This window comes from Cavia porcellus, unplaced genomic scaffold (genome assembly GCF_034190915.1).
Source record: "Cavia porcellus strain 051 isolate PalLab524CR breed Dunkin Hartley unplaced genomic scaffold, mCavPor4.1 scaffold_19, whole genome shotgun sequence".
Taxonomy (NCBI): Eukaryota; Metazoa; Chordata; class Mammalia; order Rodentia; family Caviidae; genus Cavia; species Cavia porcellus.
In genome coordinates, this window is record NW_026947502.1 from 69,972,365 (window position 1) to 69,995,728 (window position 23,364).

Here is a 23,364-nt window from a genome sequence, read left to right on the forward strand (position 1 = left end):
CGTGGGGCTTCTCTCCATCCTACATTGCCACTCACTGCCAATCCTATTTCAGACCCTCCGATTCACACCACCCCGTGATGTTTTTCTGACTCCTACTAGTGAATGTAATGTTACAAACCCATACAGTGCGCACCACCCCGCGATGTTTTTCAGAAACCTATCCTACATTGCCACTGCATGTTCCCTGACCTCCCCATGCTGACCACCCCGGAGTGCTTTTCTCCATCCTACATTGCCACTCACTGCCTATCCTAATTCCAAGCCTCCGATTCTCACCACCCCGTGATGTTTTTTCTCACTCCTACTAGTGAATGTAATGTTACACACCCATACAATGCCCACCACCCCGCGATGTTTTTCAGAAATCTATCCTACAGTGCCACTGCATGTTCCCTGACCTCCCCGTGCTGAACACCCCACAGTGATTTTCTCCATCCTACATGGCCACTCACTGCCTATACTAATTCAGGCACTCCGATTCACACCACCCCGTGATGTTTTTCTCACTCCTACTAGTGAATGCAATGTTACACACCCATACAATGCTCACCACCCCGCGATGTTTTTCAGAAACCTATCCTACATTGCCACTGCATGTTATCAGACCTCACCATGCTGACCACCCCGCGGTGCTTTTTTCCATCCTAAATTGCCACTCACTGCCTATCCTAATTCAGACCCTCTGATTCACACCACCCCGTGATGTTTTTCTCACTCCTACTAGTGAATGTAATGTTACACTCCCATACAATACACACCAACCCGTGATGTTTTTCTCTCTCCTACTAGTGAATGTAATGTTACACACACATACAATGCGCACCACCCTGCGATGTTTTTCAGAAACCTATGCTACATTGCCAGTGCATGTTCCCTGACCTCCCCATGCTGACCACACCGCGGTGCTTTTCTCCATCCTAAATTGCCCCTCACTGCCTATCCTAATTCAGACACTCCAATTCACACCACACCGTGATGTTTTTCTCACTCCTACTAGTGAATGTAATGTTACACACCCATACAATGTGCACCACCCCGAGATGTTTTTCAGAAACCTATCCTACATTGCCATTGCATGTTCCCTGACCTCCCCAAGCTGACAAACACGCGGTGTTTTCCCCATCCTACATTGCCACTCACTGCCTATCCTAATTCAGACCCTCTGATTAACACAACCCCGTGATGGTTTTCTCACTCCTACTAGTGAATGTAATGTTACACACCCATACAATGCGCACCACCCTGCGATGTTTTTCAGAAACCTATGCTACATTGCCACTGCATGTTCCCTGACCTCCCCATGCTGACCACACCGCGGTGCTTTTCTCCATCCTAAATTGCCCCTCACTGCCTATCCTAATTCAGACACTCCAATTCACACCACACCGTGATGTTTTTCTCACTCCTACTCGTGAATGTAATGTTACACTCCATACAATGCGCAACACCCCGTGATGTTTTTCTCACTCCTACTAGTGAATGTAAGGTTACACACCCATACAATGCACACCATCCCCGGATGTTTTTCAGAAAACCTATCCTACATTGCCACTGCATGTTCCCTGACCTCCCCATGCTGACCACCCCGCGGTGCTTTTCTCCATCCTACATTGCCACTCACTTCCTATCCTAATTCAGACCCTCCGATCGACACCACCCCGTGATGTTTTTCTCACTCCTACTAGTGAATGTAAGGTTACACACCCATACAATGCACACCATCCCCGGATGTTTTTCAGAAACCTATCCTACATTGCCACTGCATGTTCCCTGACCTCCCCATGCTGAACACCCCGCGGTGCATTTCTCCATCCTACATTGCCACTCACTTCCTATCCTAATTCAGACCCTCCGATCGACACCACCCGTGATGTTTTTCTCACTCCTCCTAGTGAATGTAATGTTACACACCCATACAATGCGCAACACCCCGTGATGCTTTTCTCACTCCTACTAGTAAATGTAATGTTACACACACATACAATGCGCACTACCCAGTGATGTTTTTAGAAACCTATTCTACATTGCCACTACATGTTCCCAGACCTCCCCATGCTGACCACCACGCGGGGCTTTTTTCCATCCTACATTGCCACTCACTGCCTATCCTAATTCAGACCGTTCAATTCACACCACCCCATGATGTTTTTCTCACTCCTACTAGTGAATGTAATGTTACACTCCCCTACAATGCCCAACACCCCTTGATGTTTTTCTCACTCCTACTAGTGAATGTAATGTTACACACCCATACAATGCGCACCACCCCACGATGTTTTTCTGAAACCTTTTCTACATTGCCACTGCATGTTACCTGACCTCCCAATGCTGACCACCCCGCGGTGATTTTTTCCCCATCCTACATTGCCACTCACTGCCTATCCTAATTCAGACCCTCCAATTCACACCAACCCGTGATGTTTTTCTCACTCCTACTAGTGAATGTAATGTTACAAACCCATACAATGCGCCCCACCCCGTGAGGTTTTTCTCACTCCTACTAGTGAATGTAATGTTACATACCCATACAATGCGCACCACCCTGCGATGTTTTTCAGAAACCTAGGCTACATTGCCACTGCATGTTCCCTGACCTCCCCATGCTGACCACCGCGCGGTGCTTTTCTCCATCCTTCTTTGCCACTCACTGCCTATCCTAATTCAGACCCTCTGATTCACACCACCCCGTGATGTTTTTCTCACTCCTACTAGTGAATGTAATGTTACACACCCATACAATGCGCACCACCCCGCGATGTTGTTCAGAAAACTATCCTACATTGTCACTGCATGTTCCCTGACCTCAACATGCTGACCACCCCGCGGTGCTTTTTTCCATCCTACATTGCCACTCACTCCCTATCCTAATTCAGACCCTCTGATTCACACCACCCCGTGATGTTTTTCTCACTGCTACTAGTGAATGTAATGCTACAGACCCATACAATGCGCACCACCACGAGATGTTTTTCAGAAACCGATCCTACATTGCCACTGCATGTTCCCTGACCTCCCCATGTTGACCACCCCGTGGTGCTTTTCTCCATTCTACATTGCCACTCACTGCCTATCCTAATGCACACCCTCCGATTCACACCACCCCAAGATGTTTTTCTCACTCCTATGGTGAATGTAATGTTACACACCCATACAATGCTCACCACCCCACGATGTTTTTCAGAAACCTATTCTACATTGCCACTGCATGTTCCCTGACCTCCCCATGCTGACCACCCGCGGTGCTTTTCTCCATCCCACATTGCCACTCACTGCCTATCCTATTTCAGACCCTCCATTTCACACCACAACGTGAAGTTTTTCTCACTCCTACTAGTGAATATAATGTTAAACACCCATACAATGTGCACCACCCCGCGATGTTTTTCAGAAACCTATCCTACATTGCCATTGCATGTTCCCTGACGTCCCCATGCTGACCAACCCGCGGTGTTTTCCCCATCCTACATTGCCACTCACTGCCTATCCTAATTCAGACCCTCCGATTCACACCACCCCGTGATGTTTTTCTCACTCCTACTAGTGAATGTAATGTTACACACCCCTACAATGCGCAACACCCCGTGAAGTTTTTCTCACTCCTAATGGTGAATGTAATGTTACACACCCATACAATGCGCACCACCCCACGATGTTTTTCTGAAACCTTTTCTACATTGCCACTGCATGTTCCCTGACCTCCCCATGCTGACCACCCCGCGTTGCTTTTATCCATCCTACATTGCCTCTCACTGCCTATCCTAATTCAGACCCTCCGATTCACACCACGCCATGATGTTTTTCTCACTCCTACTAGTGAATGTAATGTTACACACCCATACAATGCGCACCACACCGCGATGTTTTCCAAAAACCTATCGTACATTGCCACTGCATGTTACCTGACCTCCCAATGCTGACCAACCCGCGGTGATTTTTTCCCCATCCTACATTGCCACTCACTGCCTATCCTAATTCAGACCCTCCAATTCACACCACCCCGTGATGTTTTTCTCCCTCCTAATAGTGAATGTAATGTTACACACCCATACAATGCGCACCACCCCGTGATGTTTTTCTCACTCCTACTAGTGAATGTAATGTTACATACCCATACAATGCGCACCACCCTGCGATGTTTTTCAGAATCCTATGCTTCATTGCCACTGCATGTTCTCTGACCTCCCCATGCTGACTACCCCGCGGTGCTTTTCTCCATCCTTCATTGCCACTCACTGCCTATCCTAATTCAAAACCTCCGATTCACACCACCCCGTGACGTTTTTCTCACTCCTACAAGTGAATGTAATGTTACACACCCATACAATGCGCACCACCCCGCGATGTTTTTCAGAAACCTATCCTACATTGCCACTGCATGTTCCCTGACCTCCCCATGCTGACCGCCCCGCGGTGCTTTCTCCATCCTACATTGCCACTCACTGCCTATCCTAATTCAGACCCTCTGATTCACACCACCCCGTGATGTTTTTCTCACTCCTACTGGTGAATGTAATGTTACACACCCATACAGTGCTCACCACCCCACAATGTTTTTCAGAAACCTATTCTACATTGCCACTGCATGTTCCCTGACCTCCCCATACTGAGCACCCCGCGGTGCTTTTCTCCAACCTACATTGCCACTCACTGCCTATCTAATTGAGACCTCCGATTCACACTACCCCGTTATGTTTTTCTCACTCCTACTGGTGAATGTAATGTTACACACCCATACAATGCGCACCACCCCGCGATGTTTTTCAGAAACCTATCCTACGTTGCCACTGCATGTTCCCTGACCTCCCCATGCTGACCACCACGCGGTGCTTTTCTCCATCCTATATTGCCACTCACTGCCTATCCTAATTCAGACCCTACGATTCACACCACCCCGTGATGTTTTTCTCACTCCTACTAGTGAATGTAATGTTACACACCCATACAATGCGCACCACTCCGCGATGTTTTTCAGAAACCTATCCTACATTGCCACTGTATGTTCCCTGACCTCCCCATGCTGACCACCCCGCGGTGCTTTTCTCCATCCTACATTGCCACTAACTGCCTATCCTAATTCCAACCCTCCGATTCACACCACCCCGTGATGTTTTTCTCACTCCTCCTAGTGAATGTAATGTTACACACACATACCATGCGCACCACTCCGCGATGTTTTTCAGAAACCTATCCTACATTGCCACTGCATTTTCCCTGACCTCACCATGCTGAGCACCCCGTGGGGCTTCTCTCCATCCTACATTGCCACTCACTGCCTATCCTATTTCAGACCCTCCGATTCACACCACCCCGTGATGTTTTTCTGACTCCTACTAGTGAATGTAATGTTACAAACCCATACAGTGCGCACCACCCCGCGATGTTTTTCAGAAACCTATCCTACATTGCCACTGCATGTTCCCTGACCTCCCCATGCTGACCACCCCGGAGTGCTTTTCTCCATCCTACATTGCCACTCACTGCCTATCCTAATTCCAAGCCTCCGATTCTCACCACCCCGTGATTTTTTTCTCACTCCTACTAGTGAATGTAATGTTACACACCCATACAATGCCCACCACCCCGCGATGTTTTTCAGAAATCTATCCTACAGTGCCACTGCATGTTCCCTGACCTCCCCGTGCTGAACACCCCACGGTGATTTTCTCCATCCTACATGGCCACTCACTGCCTATACTAATTCAGGCCCTCCGATTCACACCACCCCGTGATGTTTTTCTCACTCCTACTAGTGAATGCAATGTTACACACCCATACAATGCTCACCACCCCGCGATGTTTTTCAGAAACCTATCCTACATTGCCACTGCATGTTATCAGACCTCACCATGCTGACCACCCCGCGGTGCTTTTTTCCATCCTAAATTGCCACTCACTGCCTATCCTAATTCAGACCCTCTGATTCACACCACCCCGTGATGTTTTTCTCACTCCTACTAGTGAATGTAATGTTACACTCCCATACAATACACACCAACCCGTGATGTTTTTCTCTCTCCTACTAGTGAATGTAATGTTACACACACATACAATGCGCACCACCCTGCGATGTTTTTCAGAAACCTATGCTACATTGCCAGTGCATGTTCCCTGACCTCCCCATGCTGACCACACCGCGGTGCTTTTCTCCATCCTAAATTGCCCCTCACTGCCTATCCTAATTCAGACACTCCAATTCACACCACACCGTGATGTTTTTCTCACTCCTACTAGTGAATGTAATGTTACACACCCATACAATGTGCACCACCCCGAGATGTTTTTCAGAAACCTATCCTACATTGCCATTGCATGTTCCCTGACCTCCCCATGCTGACAAACACGCGGTGTTTTCCCCATCCTACATTGCCACTCACTGCCTATCCTAATTCAGACCCTCTGATTAACACAACCCCGTGATGGTTTTCTCACTCCTACTAGTGAATGTAATGTTACACACCCATACAATGCGCACCACCCTGCGATGTTTTTCAGAAACCTATGCTACATTGCCACTGCATGTTCCCTGACCTCCCCATGCTGACCACACCGCGGTGCTTTTCTCCATCCTAAATTGCCCCTCACTGCCTATCCTAATTCAGACACTCCAATTCACACCACACCGTGATGTTTTTCTCACTCCTACTCGTGAATGTAATGTTACACTCCATACAATGCGCAACACCCCGTGATGTTTTTCTCACTCCTACTAGTGAATGTAAGGTTACACACCCATACAATGCACACCATCCCCGGATGTTTTTCAGAAAACCTATCCTACATTGCCACTGCATGTTCCCTGACCTCCCCATGCTGACCACCCCGCGGTGCTTTTCTCCATCCTACATTGCCACTCACTTCCTATCCTAATTCAGACCCTCCGATCGACACCACCCCGTGATGTTTTTCTCACTCCTACTAGTGAATGTAAGGTTACACACCCATACAATGCACACCATCCCCGGATGTTTTTCAGAAACCTATCCTACATTGCCACTGCATGTTCCCTGACCTCCCCATGCTGAACACCCCGCGGTGCATTTCTCCATCCTACATTGCCACTCACTTCCTATCCTAATTCAGACCCTCCGATCGACACCACCCCGTGATGTTTTTCTCACTCCTCCTAGTGAATGTAATGTTACACACCCATACAATGCGCAAAACCCCGTGATGCTTTTCTCACTCCTACTAGTAAATGTAATGTTACGCACACATACAATGCGCACTACCCAGCGATGTTTTTAGAAACCTATTCTACATTGCCACTACATGTTCCCAGACCTCCCCATGCTGACCACCACGCGGGGCTTTTTTCCATCCTACATTGCCACTCACTGCCTATCCTAATTCAGACCGTTCAATTCACACCACCCCATGATGTTTTTCTCACTCCTACTAGTGAATGTAATGTTACACTCCCCTACAATGCCCAACACCCCTTGATGTTTTTCTCACTCCTACTAGTGAATGTAATGTTACACACCCATACAATGCGCACCACCCCACGATGTTTTTCTGAAACCTTTTCTACATTGCCACTGCATGTTACCTGACCTCCCAATGCTGACCACCCCGCGGTGATTTTTTCCCCATCCTACATTGCCACTCACTGCCTATCCTAATTCAGACCCTCCAATTCACACCAACCCGTGATGTTTTTCTCACTCCTACTAGTGAATGTAATGTTACAAACCCATACAATGCGCCCCACCCCGTGAGGTTTTTCTCACTCCTACTAGTGAATGTAATGTTACATACCCATACAATGCGCACCACCCTGCGATGTTTTTCAGAAACCTAGGCTACATTGCCACTGCATGTTCCCTGACCTCCCCATGCTGACCACCGCGCGGTGCTTTTCTCCATCCTTCATTGCCACTCACTGCCTATCCTAATTCAGACCCTCTGATTCACACCACCCCGTGATGTTTTTCTCACTCCTACTAGTGAATGTAATGTTACACACCCATACAATGCGCACCACCCCGCGATGTTGTTCAGAAAACTATCCTACATTGTCACTGCATGTTCCCTGACCTCAACATGCTGACCACCCCGCGGTGCTTTTTTCCATCCTACATTGCCACTCACTCCCTATCCTAATTCAGACCCTCTGATTCACACCACCCCGTGATGTTTTTCTCACTGCTACTAGTGAATGTAATGCTACAGACCCATACAATGCGCACCACCACGCGATGTTTTTCAGAAACCGATCCTACATTGCCACTGCATGTTCCCTGACCTCCCCATGTTGACCACCCCTTGGTGCTTTTCTCCATTCTACATTGCCACTCACTGCCTATCCTAATGCACACCCTCCGATTCACACCACCCCAAGATGTTTTTCTCACTCCTATGGTGAATGTAATGTTACACACCCATACAATGCTCACCACCCCACGATGTTTTTCAGAAACCTATTCTACATTCCCACTGCATGTTCCCTGACCTCCCCATGCTGACCACCCGCGGTGCTTTTCTCCATCCCACATTGCCACTCACTGCCTATCCTATTTCAGACCCTCCATTTCACACCACAACGTGAAGTTTTTCTCACTCCTACTAGTGAATATAATGTTAAACACCCATACAATTCCCACCACCCCGCGATGTTTTTCAGAAACCTATCCTACATTGCCACTGCATGTTCCCTGACCTCCCCATGCTGACCACCGCGTGGTGCTTTTCTCCATCCTACATTGCCACTCACTTCCTATCCTAATTCAGACCCTCCGATTCACACCACCCCGTGAGGTTTTTCTCACTCCTACTCGTGAATGTAATGTTACACTCCATACAATGCGCAACACCCCGTGATGTTTTTCTCACTCCTACTAGTGAATGTAATGTTACACACCCATACAATGCACACTACCCAGCGATGTTTTTAAGAAACCTATTCTACATTGCCACTACATGTTCCCCGACCTCCCCATGCTGACCACCCCGCGGGGCTTTTGTCCATCCTAAATTGCCACTCACTGCCTATCCTAATTCAGACCCTCCAATTCACACCACCGCGTGATGTTTTCTCACTCCTACTAGTGAATGTAATGTTACCCACCCATACAATGCACAACACCCCGTGATGTTTTTCTCACTCCTACTGGTGAATGTAATGGTACACACCCATACAATGCGCACCACCCCACGATGTTTTTCTGAAACCTTTTCTACATTGCCACTGCATGTTCCCTGACCTCCCCATGTGAACCACCCCGCGGTGCTTTTATCCATCCTACATTGCCTCTCACTGCCTATCCTAATTCAGACCCTCCGATTCACACCACCCCGTGATGTTTTTCTCACTCCTACTAGTGAATGTAATGTTACACACCCATACAATGCGCACCACCCCGAGATGTTTTTCAGAAACCTATCCTACATAGCCACTGCATGTTACCTGACCTCCCCATGCTGACCTCCCCGCGGTGCTTTTCTCCATCCTACATTGCCACTCACTGCCTATCCTAATTCAGACGCTATGATTCACACCACCCCGTGATGTTTTTCTCACTCCTACTAGTGAATGTAAGGTTACACACCCATACAATGCACACCATCCCCGGATGTTTTTCGGAAACCTATCCTACATTGCCACTGCATGTTCCCTGACCTCCCCATGCTGAACACCCCGCGGTGCTTTTCTCCATCCTACATTGCCACTCACTTCCTATCCTAATTCAGACCCTCCAATCGACACCACCCCATGATGTTTTTCTCACTCCTACTAGTGAATGTAATGTTACACACCCATACAAGGCGCACCACCCCACGATGTTTTTCTGAAACCTTTTCTACATTGCCACTGCATGTTACCTGACCTCCCAATCCTGACCACCCCGTGGTGATTTTTTCCCCATCCTACATTGCCACTCACTGCCTATCCTAATTCAGACCCTCCAATTCACACCACCCCGTGATGTTTTTCTCACTCCTACTAGTGAATGTAATGTTACACACCCATACAATGCGCACCACCCCGTGAGGTTTTTCTCACTCTTACTAGTGAATGTAATGTTACATACCCATACAATGCGCACCCCCCTGCGATGTTTTTCAGAAACCTATGCTACATTGCCACTGCATGTTCCCTGACCTCCCCATGCTGACCACCCCGCGGTGCTTTTCTGCATCCTTCATTGCCACTCACTGCCTATCCTAATTCAGACCCTCTGATTCACACCACCCCATGATGTTTTTCTCACTCCTACTAGAGAATGTAATGTTACACACTAATACAATGCGCACCACCCCGCGATGTTTTTCAGAAACCTATGCTACATTGCCACTGCATGTTCCCTGACCTCCCCATGCTGACCACCGCGCGGTGCTTTTTTCCATCCTACATTGCCACTCACTGCCTATCCTAATTGAGACCATCTGATTCACACCAGCCCGTGATGTTTTTCTCACTCCTACTGGTGAATGTAATGTTACACACCCATACAATGCTCACCACCCCCCGATGTTTTTCAGAAACCTATTCTACATTGCCACTGCATGTTCCCTGACCTCCCCATGCTGACCACCCGCGGTGCTTTTCTCCATCCCACATTGCCACTCACTTCCTATCCTAATTCAGACCCTCCATTTCACACCACACCGTGAAGTTTTTCTCACACCTACTAGTGAATATAATGTTAAACACCCATACAATGTGCACCACCCCGCGATGTTTTTCAGAAAACTATCCTACATTGCCATTGCATGTTCCCTGACGTCCCCATGCTGACCAACCCGCGGTGTTTTCCCCATCCTACATTGCCACTCACTGCCTATCCTAATTCAGACCCTCCGATTCACACCACCCCGTGATGTTTTTCTCACTCCTACTAGTGAATGTAATGTTACACACCCCTACAATGCGCAACACCCCGTGAAGTTTTTCTCACTCCTACTGGTGAATGTAATGTTACACACCCATACAATGCGCACCACCCCATGATGTTTTTCTGAAACCTTTTCTACATTGCCACTGCATATTCCCTGACCTCCCCATGCTGACCACACCGCGGTGCTTTTATCCATCCTACATTGCCTCTCACTGCCTATCCTAATTCAGACCCTCCATTTCACACCACAACGTGAAGTTTTTCTCAATCCTACTAGTGAATATAAAGTTAAACACCCATACAATGTGCACCACCCCGCGATGTTTTTCAGAAACCTATCCTACATTGCCATTGCATGTTCCCTGACGTCCCCATGCTGACCAACCCGCGGTGTTTTCCCCATCCTACATTGCCACTCACTGCCTATCCTAATTCAGACCCTCCGATTCACACCACGCCGTGATGTTTTTCTCACTCCTACTAGTGAATGTAATGTTACACACCCATACAATGCGCACCACCCCGCGATGTTTTCCAAAAACCTATCGTACATTGCCATTGCATGTTCCCTGACCTCCCCATGCTGACCACCCCGTGGTGCTTTTCTCCATCCTACATTGCCACTCACTGCCTATCCTAATTCAGACCCTCCGATTCACACCACCCCGTGATGTTTTTCTCACTCCAACTAGTGAATGTAATGTGACACACCCATACAATTCCCACCACCCCGCGATGTTTTTCAGAAACCTATCCTACATTGCCACTGCATGTTCCCTGACCTCCCAATGCTGACCACCCCGTGGTGCTTTTCTAAATCCTACATTGCCACTCACTGCCTATCCTTATTCAGACCCTCCGATTCACACCACCCCGTGATGTTTTTCTCACTCCCACTAGTGAATGTAATGTTACACACCCATACAATGCGCACCACCCCACGATGTTTTTCATAAACCTATCCTACATTGCCACTGCATGTTCCCTGACCTCACAATGCTGACCACCCCGCGGTGCTTTTCTCCATCCTACATTGCCACTCACTCCCTATCCTAATTCAGACCCTCCGATTCAAACCACCCCGTGATGTTTTTCTCAATCCTACTAGTGAATGTAATGTTACACACCCATACAATGCGCACCACTCCGTATTGTGTTTCTCACTCCTACTAGTGAATGGAATGTTACTCACCCACACAATGCGCACCATCCCGCGATGTTTTTCAGAAACCTATCCTACATTGCCACTGCATGTTCCCTGACCTCCCCATGCTGACCACCCCGTGGTGCTTTTCTCCATCCTACATTGCCACTCACTGCCTATCCTAATTCAGACCCTCCGATTCACACCACCCCGTGATGTTTTTCTCACTCCAACTAGTGAATGTAATGCTACACACCCATACAATGCGCACCAACCCGCGATGTTTTTCAGAAACCTATCCTACATTGCCACTGCATGTTCCCTGACCTCCCCATGCTGACCACCCCGTGGTGCTTTTCTCCATCCTACATTGCCACTCACTGCCTATCCTAATGCAGACCCTCCGATTCACACCACCCCATGATGTTTTTCTCACTCCTACTGGTGAATGTAATGTTACACACCCATACAATGCTCACTAGCCCACGATGTTTTTCAGAAACCTATCCTACATTGCCACTGCATGTTCCCTGACCTCCCCATGCTGACCACCGCGCGGTGCTTTTCTCCATCCTACATTGCCACTCACTTCCTATCCTAATTCAGACCCTCCGATTCACACCACCCCGTGAGCTTTTTCTCACTCCTACTCGTGAATGTAATGTTACACTCCATACAATGCGCAACACCCCATGATGTTTTTCTCACTCCTACTAGTGAATGTAATGTTACACACCCATACAATGCACACTACCCAGCGATGTTTTTAAGAAACCTATTCTACATTGCCACTACATGTTCCCCGACCTCCCCATGCTGACCACCCCGCGGGGCTTTTGTCCATCCTAAATTGCCACTCACTGCCTATCCTAATTCAGACCCTCCAATTCACACCACCCCGTGATGTTTTCTCACTCCTACTAGTGAATGTAATGTTACCCACCCATACAATGCACAACACCCCGTGATGTTTTTCTCACTCCTACTGGTGAATGTAATGTTACACACCCATACAATGCGCACCACCCCACGATGTTTTTCTGAAACCTTTTCTACATTGCCACTGCATGTTCCCTGACCTCCCCATGTGAACCACCCCGCGGTGCTTTTATCCATCCTACATTGCCTCTCACTGCCTATCCTAATTTAGACCCTCCGATTCACACCACCCCGTGATGTTTTTCTCACTCCTACTAGTGAATGTAATGCTACACACCCATACAATGCGCACCACCCCGCGATGTTTTTCAGAAACCTATCGTACATTGCCACTGCATGTTACCTTACCTCCCCATGCTGACCACCCCGCGGTGATTTTTTCCCCATCCTACATTGCCACTCACTGCCTATCCTAATTCAGACCCTCAGACTCACACCACCCCGTGATGTTTTTCTCTCTCCTACTAGTAAAAGTAATGTTACACACCCTTACTATGCGCACAACCCCGAGATGTTTTTCAGAAACCTATCCTACATAGCCACTGCATGTTACCTGACCTCCCCATGCTGACCTCCCCGCGGTGCTTTTCTCCATCCTACATTGCCACTCACTGCCTATCCTAATTCAGACGCTATGATTCACACCACCCCGTGATGTTTTTCTCACTCCTTCTAGTGAATGTAAGATTACACACCCATACAATGCACACCATCCCCGGATGTTTTTCAGAAACTTATCCTACATTTCCACTACATGTTCCCTGACCTCCCCATGCTGAACACACCACGGTGCTTTTCTCCATCCTACATTGCCACTCACTTGCTATCCTAATTCAGACCCTCCGATCGACACCACCCCGTGATGTTTTTCTCACTCCTACTATTGAATGTAATGTTACACACCCATACAATGCGCACCACCCCACGATGTTTTTCTGAAACCTTTTCTACATTGCCACTGCATGTTACCTGACCTCCCAATCCTGACCACCCCGTGGTGATTTTTTCCCCATCCTACATTGCCACTCACTGCCTATCCTAATTCAGACCCTCCAATTCACACCACCCCGTGATGTTTTTCTCACTCCTACTAGTGAATGTAATGTTACACACCCATACAATGCGCACCACCCCGTGCGGTTTTTCTCCCTCCTACTAGTGAATGTAATGTTACATACCCATACAATGCGCACCCCCCTGCGTTGTTTTTCAGAAACCTATGCTACATTGCCATTGCATGTTCCCTGACCTCCCCATGGTGACCACCCCACGGTGCTTTTCTGCATCCTTCATTGCCACTCACTGCCTATCCTAATTCAGACCATCTGATTCACACCACCCCGTGATGTTTTTCTCACTCCTACTAGTGAATGTAATGCTACAGACCCATACAATGCGCACCACCCCGCGATGTTTTCCAAAAACCTATCGTACATTGCCATTGCATGTTCCCTGACCTCCCCATGCTGACCACCCCGTGGTGCTTTTCTCCATCCTACATTGCCACTCACTGCCTATCCTAATTCAGACCCTCCGATTCACACCACCCCGTGATGTTTTTCTCACTCCAACTAGTGAATGTAATGTGACACACCCATACAATTCCCACCACCCCGCGATGTTTTTCAGAAACCTATCCTACATTGCCACTGCATGTTCCCTGACCTCCCAATGCTGACCACCCCGTGGTGCTTTTCTAAATCCTACATTGCCACTCACTGCCTATCCTTATTCAGACCCTCCGATTCACACCACCCCGTGATGTTTTTCTCACTCCCACTAGTGAATGTAATGTTACACACCCATACAATTGGCACCACCCCACGATGTTTTTCATAAACCTATCCTACATTGCCACTGCATGTTCCCTGACCTCACAATGCTGACCACCCCGCGGTGCTTTTCTCCATCCTACATTGCCACTCACTCCCTATCCTAATTCAGACCCTCCGATTCAAACCACCCCGTGATGTTTTTCTCAATCCTACTAGTGAATGTAATGTTACACACCCATACAATGCGCACCACTCCGTATTGTGTTTCTCACTCCTACTAGTGAATGGAATGTTACTCACCCACACAATGCGCACCAACCCGCGATGTTTTTCAGAAACCTATCCTACATTGCCACTGCATGTTCCCTGACCTCCCCATGCTGACCACCCCGTGGTGCTTTTCTCCATCCTACATTGCCACTCACTGCCTATCCTAATTCAGACCCTCCGATTCACACCACCCCGTGATGTTTTTCTCACTCCAACTAGTGAATGTAATGCTACACACCCATACAATGCGCACCAACCCGCGATGTTTTTCAGAAACCTATCCTACATTGCCACTGCATGTTCCCTGACCTCCCCATGCTGACCACCCCGTGGTGCTTTTCTCCATCCTACATTGCCACTCACTGCCTATCCTAATTCAGACCCTCCAATTCACACCACCCCGTGATGTTTTCTCACTCCTACTAGTGAATGTAATGTTACCCACCCATACAATGCACAACACCCCGTGATGTTTTTCTCACTCCTACTGGTGAATGTAATGTTACACACCCATACAATGCGCACCACCCCACGATGTTTTTCTGAAACCTTTTCTACATTGCCACTGCATGTTCCCTGACCTCCCCATGTGAACCACCCCGCGGTGCTTTTATCCATCCTACATTGCCTCTCACTGCCTATCCTAATTTAGACCCTCCGATTCACACCACCCCGTGATGTTTTTCTCACTCCTACTAGTGAATGTAATGCTACACACCCATACAATGCGCACCACCCCGCGATGTTTTTCAGAAACCTATCGTACATTGCCACTGCATGTTACCTTACCTCCCCATGCTGACCACCCCGCGGTGATTTTTTCCCCATCCTACATTGCCACTCACTGCCTATCCTAATTCAGACCCTCAGACTCACACCACCCCGTGATGTTTTTCTCTCTCCTACTAGTAAAAGTAATGTTACACACCCTTACTATGCGCACAACCCCGAGATGTTTTTCAGAAACCTATCCTACATAGCCACTGCATGTTACCTGACCTCCCCATGCTGACCTCCCCGCGGTGCTTTTCTCCATCCTACATTGCCACTCACTGCCTATCCTAATTCAGACGCTATGATTCACACCACCCCGTGATGTTTTTCTCACTCCTTCTAGTGAATGTAAGATTACACACCCATACAATGCACACCATCCCCGGATGTTTTTCAGAAACTTATCCTACATTTCCACTACATGTTCCCTGACCTCCCCATGCTGAACACCCCACGGTGCTTTTCTCCATCCTACATTGCCACTCACTTGCTATCCTAATTCAGACCCTCCGATCGACACCACCCCGTGATGTTTTTCTCACTCCTACTATTGAATGTAATGTTACACACCCATACAATGCGCACCACCCCACGATGTTTTTCTGAAACCTTTTCTACATTGCCACTGCATGTTACCTGACCTCCCAATCCTGACCACCCCGTGGTGATTTTTTCCCCATCCTACATTGCCACTCACTGCCTATCCTAATTCAGACCCTCCAATTCACACCACCCCGTGATGTTTTTCTCACTCCTACTAGTGAATGTAATGTTACACACCCATACAATGCGCACCACCCCGTGCGGTTTTTCTCCCTCCTACTAGTGAATGTAATGTTACATACCCATACAATGCGCACCCCCCTGCGTTGTTTTTCAGAAACCTATGCTACATTGCCATTGCATGTTCCCTGACCTCCCCATGCTGACCACCCCGCGGTGCTTTTCTGCATCCTTCATTGCCACTCACTGCCTATCCTAATTCAGACCCTCTGATTCACACCACCCCGTGATGTTTTTCTCACTCCTACTAGAGAATGTAATGTTACACACCCATACAATGCGCACCACCCCGCGATGTTGTTCAGAAACCTATCCTACATTGTCCCTGCATGTTCCCTGACCTACACATGCTGACCACCCCGCGGTGCTTTTTTCCATCCTACATTGCCACTCACTGCCTATCCTAATTCAGACCATCTGATTCACACCACCCCGTGATGTTTTTCTCACTCCTACTAGTGAATGTAATGCTACAGACCCATACAATGCGAACCACCACGCGATGTTTTTCAGAAACCTATCCTACATTGCCACTGCATGTTCCCTGACCTCCCCATGTTGACCACCCCGTGGTGCTTTTCTCCATCCTACATTGCCACTCACTACCTATCCTAATGCAGACCCTCCGATTCACACCACCCCATGATGTTTTTCTCACTCCTACTGGTGAATGTAATGTTACACACCCATACAATGCTCACCACCCCCCGATGTTTTTCAGAAACCTATTCTACATTGCCACTGCATGTTCCCTGACCTCACCATGCTGACCACCCGCGGTGCTTTTCTCCATCCCACATTGCCACTCACTTCCTATCCTAATTCAGACCCTCCATTTCACACCACACCGTGAAGTTTTTCTCACTCCTACTAGTGAATATAATGTTAAACACCCATACAATGTGCACCACCCCGCGATGTTTTTCAGAAACCTATCCTACATTGCCATTGCATGTTCCCTGACGTCCCCATGCTGACCAACCCGCGGTGTTTTCCCCATCCTACATTGCCACTCACTGCCTATCCTAATTCAGACCCTCCGATTCACACCACCCCGTGATGTTTTTCTCACTCCTACTAGTGAATGTAATGTTACACACCCCTACAATGCGCAACACCCCGTGAAGCTTTTCTCACTCCTACTGGTGAATGTAATGTTACACACCCATACAATGCGCACCACCCCATGATGTTTTTCTGAAATCTTTTCTACATTGCCACTGCATATTCCCTGACCTCCCCATGCTGACCACACCGCGGTGCTTTTATCCATCCTACATTGCCTCTAACTGCCTATCCTAATTCAGACCCTCCATTTCACACCACAACGTGAAGTTTTTCTCACTCCTACTAGTGAATATAATGTTAAACACCCATACAATGTGCACCACCCCGCGATGTTTTTCAGAAACCTATCCTACATTGCCATTGCATGTTCCCTGACGTCCCCATGCTGACCAACCCGCGGTGTTTTCCCCATCCTACATTGCCACTCACTGCCTATCCTAATTCAGACCCTCCGATTCACACCACCCCGTGATGTTTTTCTAACTCCTACTAGTGAATGTAATGTTATACACCCATACAATGCGCACCACACCCGGATGTTTTTCAGAAACCTATCCTACATTGCCACTGCATGTTCCCTGATTTCCCCATGCTGACCACCCCGCGGTGCTTTTCTCCATCCTACATTGCGACTCACTGCCTATACTAATTCAGACCCTCCGATTCACACCAACCCGTGATGTTTTTATAACTGCTACTAGTGAATGTAATGTTACACACCCATACAATGCGCACCACCCCGCGATGTTTTTCAGAAACCTATCCTACATTGCCACTGCATGTTCCCTGACCTCCATATGCTGACCATCCAGCGGTGCTTTTCTCCATTCTACATTGCCACTCACTGCCTATCCTAATTCAAACCCTCCGATTCACACCACCCCGTGATGTTTTTCTCACTCCTACTGAATGTAATGTTACACACCCATACAATGCGCACCACACCGTGATGTTTTTCAGAAAACTATCGTACATTGCCACTGCATGTTCCCTGACCTCCCCATGCTGACCACCCCGCGGTGCTTTTCTCCATCCTACATTGCCACTCACAGTCTATCCTAATTCAGACACTCCGATTCACACCACCCCGTGATGTTTTTCTCACTCCTACTAGTGAATGTAATGTTACATACGCATACAATGCGCACCACCCCGCGATGTTTTTCAGAAACCTATCCTACATTGCCATTGCATGTTCCCTGACCTACCCATGCTGACCAACCCGCGGTGTTTTCCCCATCCTACATTGCCACTCACTGCCTATCCTAATTCAGACCCTCTGATTCACACAACCCCGTGATGGTTTTCTCACTCCTACTAGTGAATGTAATGTTACACACCCATACAATGCGCACCACCCCACGATGTTTTTCTGAAACCTTTTCTACATTGCCACTGCATGTTACCTGACCTCCCAATGCTGAACACCCCGCGGTGATTTTTTCCCCATCCTACATTGCCACTCACTGCCTATCCTAATTCAGACCCTCCAATTCACACCACCCCGTGATGTTTTTCTCACTCCTACTAGTGAATGTAATGTTACACACCCATACAATGCGCACCACCCCGTGATGTTTTTCTCACTCCTACTAGTGAATGTAATGTTACACACCCATACAATGTTCACCACCCCGCGATGTTTTTCAGAAACCTATCCTATATTGCCACTGCATGTTCCCTGACCTCCCCATGCTGACCACACCGCGGTGCTATTCACCATCCATCATTGCCACTCACTGCCTATCTTATTCAGACCCTCCGATTCACACCACCCCGTTAGTTTTTCTGACTCCTACTAGTGAATGTAATGTTACACACCCATACAATGCGCACCACCCCGCGATGTTGTTCAGAAACCTATCCTACATTGTCCCTGCATGTTCCCTGACCTACACATGCTGACCACCCCGCGGTGCTTTTCTCCATCCTACATTGCCAGTCACTGCCTATCCTAATTCAGACCCTACGATTCACACCACCCCGTGATGTTTTTCTCACTCCTACTAGTGAATGTAATGTTACACTCCCATACAATACACACCAACCCGTGATGTTTTTCTCTCTCCTACTAGTGAATGTCATGTTACACACCCATACAATTCGTACCACCACGCGATGTTTTTCAGAAACCTATCCTACATTGGCACTGCATGTTCCCTGACCTCCCCATGAAGACCAACCTGCGGTGCTTTTCCCCATCCTACATTGCCACTCACTGCCGATCCTAATTGAGACCCTCCGATTCACACCACCCCTGATGTTTTTCTCACTCCTACTAGTGAATGTAATGTTACACACCCATATAATGCGCACCACCCCCGAATGTTTTTCAGAAACCTATCCTACATTGCCACTGCATGTTCCCTGACCTCCCCATGCTGACCAACCCGCGGTGCTTTTCTCCATCCTACCTCGCTACTCACTTCCTATCCTAATTCAGACCCTCCGATTCACAACATCGCGTTTTTTTTTTTTCACTCCTACTAGTGAATGGGATGTTACGCACCCATACAATGCGCACCACCCGGCGATGTTTTTCAGAAACCTATCCTACATTGCCACTGCATGTTCCCTGACCTCCCCATGCTGAGCACCCCGCGGTGCTTTTCTCCAACCTACATTGCCACTCACTGCCTATCTAATTGAGACCCTCCGATTCACACTACCCCGTTATGTTTTTCTCACTCCTACTGGTGAATGTAATGTTACACACCCATACAATGCGCACCACCCCGCGATGTTTTTCAGAAACCTATCCTACGTTGCCACTGCATGTTCCCTGACCTCCCCATGCTGACCACCACGCGGTGCTTTTCTCCATCCTATATTGCCACTCACTGCCTATCCTAATTCAGACTCTAGGATTCACACCACCCCGTGATGTTTTTCTCACTCCTACTAGTGAATGTAATGTTACACACCCATACAATGCGCACCACTCCGCGATGTTTTTCAGAAACCTATCCTACATTGCCACTGCATGTTCCCTGACCTCCCCATGCTGACCACCCCGCGGTGCTTTTCTCCATCCTACATTGCCACTAACTGCCTATCCTAATTCCAACCCTCCGATTCACACCACCCCGTGATGTTTTTCTCACTCCTCCTAGTGAATGTAATGTTACACACACATACCATGCGCACCACTCCGCGATGTTTTTCAGAAACCTATCCTACATTGCCACTGCATTTTCCCTGACCTCACCATGCTGAGCACCCCGTGGGGCTTCTCTCCATCCTACATTGCCACTCACTGCCTATCCTATTTCAGACCCTCCGATTCACACCACCCCGTGATGTTTTTCTGACTCCTACTAGTGAATGTAATGTTACAAACCCATACAGTGCGCACCACCCCGCGATGTTTTTCAGAAACCTATCCTACATTGCCACTGCATGTTCCCTGACCTCCCCATGCTGACCACCCCGGAGTGCTTTTCTCCATCCTACATTGCCACTCACTGCCTATCCTAATTCCAACCCTCCGATTCTCACCACCCCGTGATGTTTTTCTCACTCCTACTAGTGAATGTAATGTTACACACCCATACAATGCCCACCACCCCGCGATGTTTTTCAGAAATCTATCCTACAGTGCCACTGCATGTTCCCTGACCTCCCCGTGCTGAACACCCCACGGTGATTTTCTCCATCCTACATGGCCACTCACTGCCTATACTAATTCAGGCCCTCCGATTCACACCACCCCGTGATGTTTTTCTCACTCCTACTAGTGAATGCAATGTTACACACCCATACAATGCTCACCACCCCGCGATGTTTTTCAGAAACCTATCCTACATTGCCACTGCATGTTATCAGACCTCACCATGCTGACCACCCCGCGGTGCTTTTTTCCATCCTAAATTGCCACTCACTGCCTATCCTAATTCAGACCCTCTGATTCACACCACCCCGTGATGTTTTTCTCACTCCTACTAGTGAATGTAATGTTACACTCCAATACAATACACACCAACCCGTGATGTTTTTCTCTCTCCTACTAGTGAATGTAATGTTACACACACATACAATGCGCACCACCCTGCGATGTTTTTCAGAAACCTATGCTACATTGCCAGTGCATGTTCCCTGACCTCCCCATGCTGACCACACCGCGGTGCTTTTCTCCATCCTAAATTGCCCCTCACTGCCTATCCTAATTCAGACACTCCAATTCACACAACACCGTGATGTTTTTCTCACTCCTACTAGTGAATGTAATGTTACACACACATACAATGTGCACCACCCCGAGATGTTTTTCAGAAACCTATGCTACATTGCCACTGCATGTTCCCCGACCTCCCCATGCTGACCACCCCGCTGTGCTTTTCTCCATCCTACATTGCCACTCACTGCCTATCCTAATTCAGACCCTCCAATTCACACCACCCCGTGATGTTTTTCTCACTCCTACTAGTGAATGTAATGTTACACACCCATACAATGCGCACCACCCCGTGATGTTTTTCTCACTCCTACTAGTGAATGTAATGTTACACACCCATACAATGTGCACCACCCCGCGATGTTTTTCAGAAACCTATCCTATATTGCCACTGCATGTTCCCTGACCTCCCCATGCTGACCACACCGCGGTGCTATTCACCATCCATCATTGCCACTCACTGCCTATCTTATTCAGACCCTCCGATTCACACCACCCCGTTAGTTTTTCTGACTCCTACTAGTGAATGTAATGTTACACACCCATACAATGCGCACCACCCCGCGATGTTGTTCAGAAACCTATCCTACATTGTCCCTGCATGTTCCCTGACCTACACATGCTGACCACCCCGCGGTGCTTTTCTCCATCCTATATTGCTACTCACTGCCTATCCTATTCAGACCCTCCGATTCACACCATCCCGTGATGTTTTTCTCACTCCTACTAGTGAATGTAATGTTACACACCCATACAATGCGCACCACACCGTGATGTTTTTCAGAAACCTATCCTACATTTCCACTGCATGTTCCCTGACCTCCCCATGCTGACCACACCGCGGTGCTTTTCTCCATCCTACATTGCCAGTCACTGCCTATCCTAATTCAGACCCTACGATTCACACCACCCCGTGATGTTTTTCTCACTCCTACTAGTGAATGTGATGTTACACTCCCATACAATACACACCAACCCGTGATGTTTTTCTCTCTCCTACTAGTGAATGTAATGTTACACACCCATACAATTCGTACCACCACGCGATGTTTTTCAGAAACCTATCCTACATTGCCACTGCATGTTCCCTGACCTCCCCATGAAGACCAACCTGCGGTGCTTTTCCCCATCCTACATTGCCACTCACTGCCGATCCTAATTGAGACCCTCCGATTCACACCACCCCTGATGTTTTTCTCACTCCTACTAGTGAATGTAATATTACACACCCATATAATGCGCACCACCCCCGAATGTTTTTCAGAAACCTATCCTACATTGCCACTGCATGTTCCCTGACCTCCCCATGCTGACCAACCCGCGGTGCTTTTCTCCATCCTACCTCGCTACTCACTTCCTATCCTAATTCAGACCCTCCGATTCACAACATCGCGTTTTTTTTTTTTTTCACTCCTACTAGTGAATGGGATGTTACGCACCCATACAATGCGCACCACCCGGCGATGTTTTTCAGAAACCTATCCTACATTGCCACTGCATGTTCCCTGACCTCCCCATGCTGAGCACCCCGCGGTGCTTTTCTCCAACCTACATTGCCACTCACTGCCTATCTAATTGAGACCCTCCGATTCACACTAC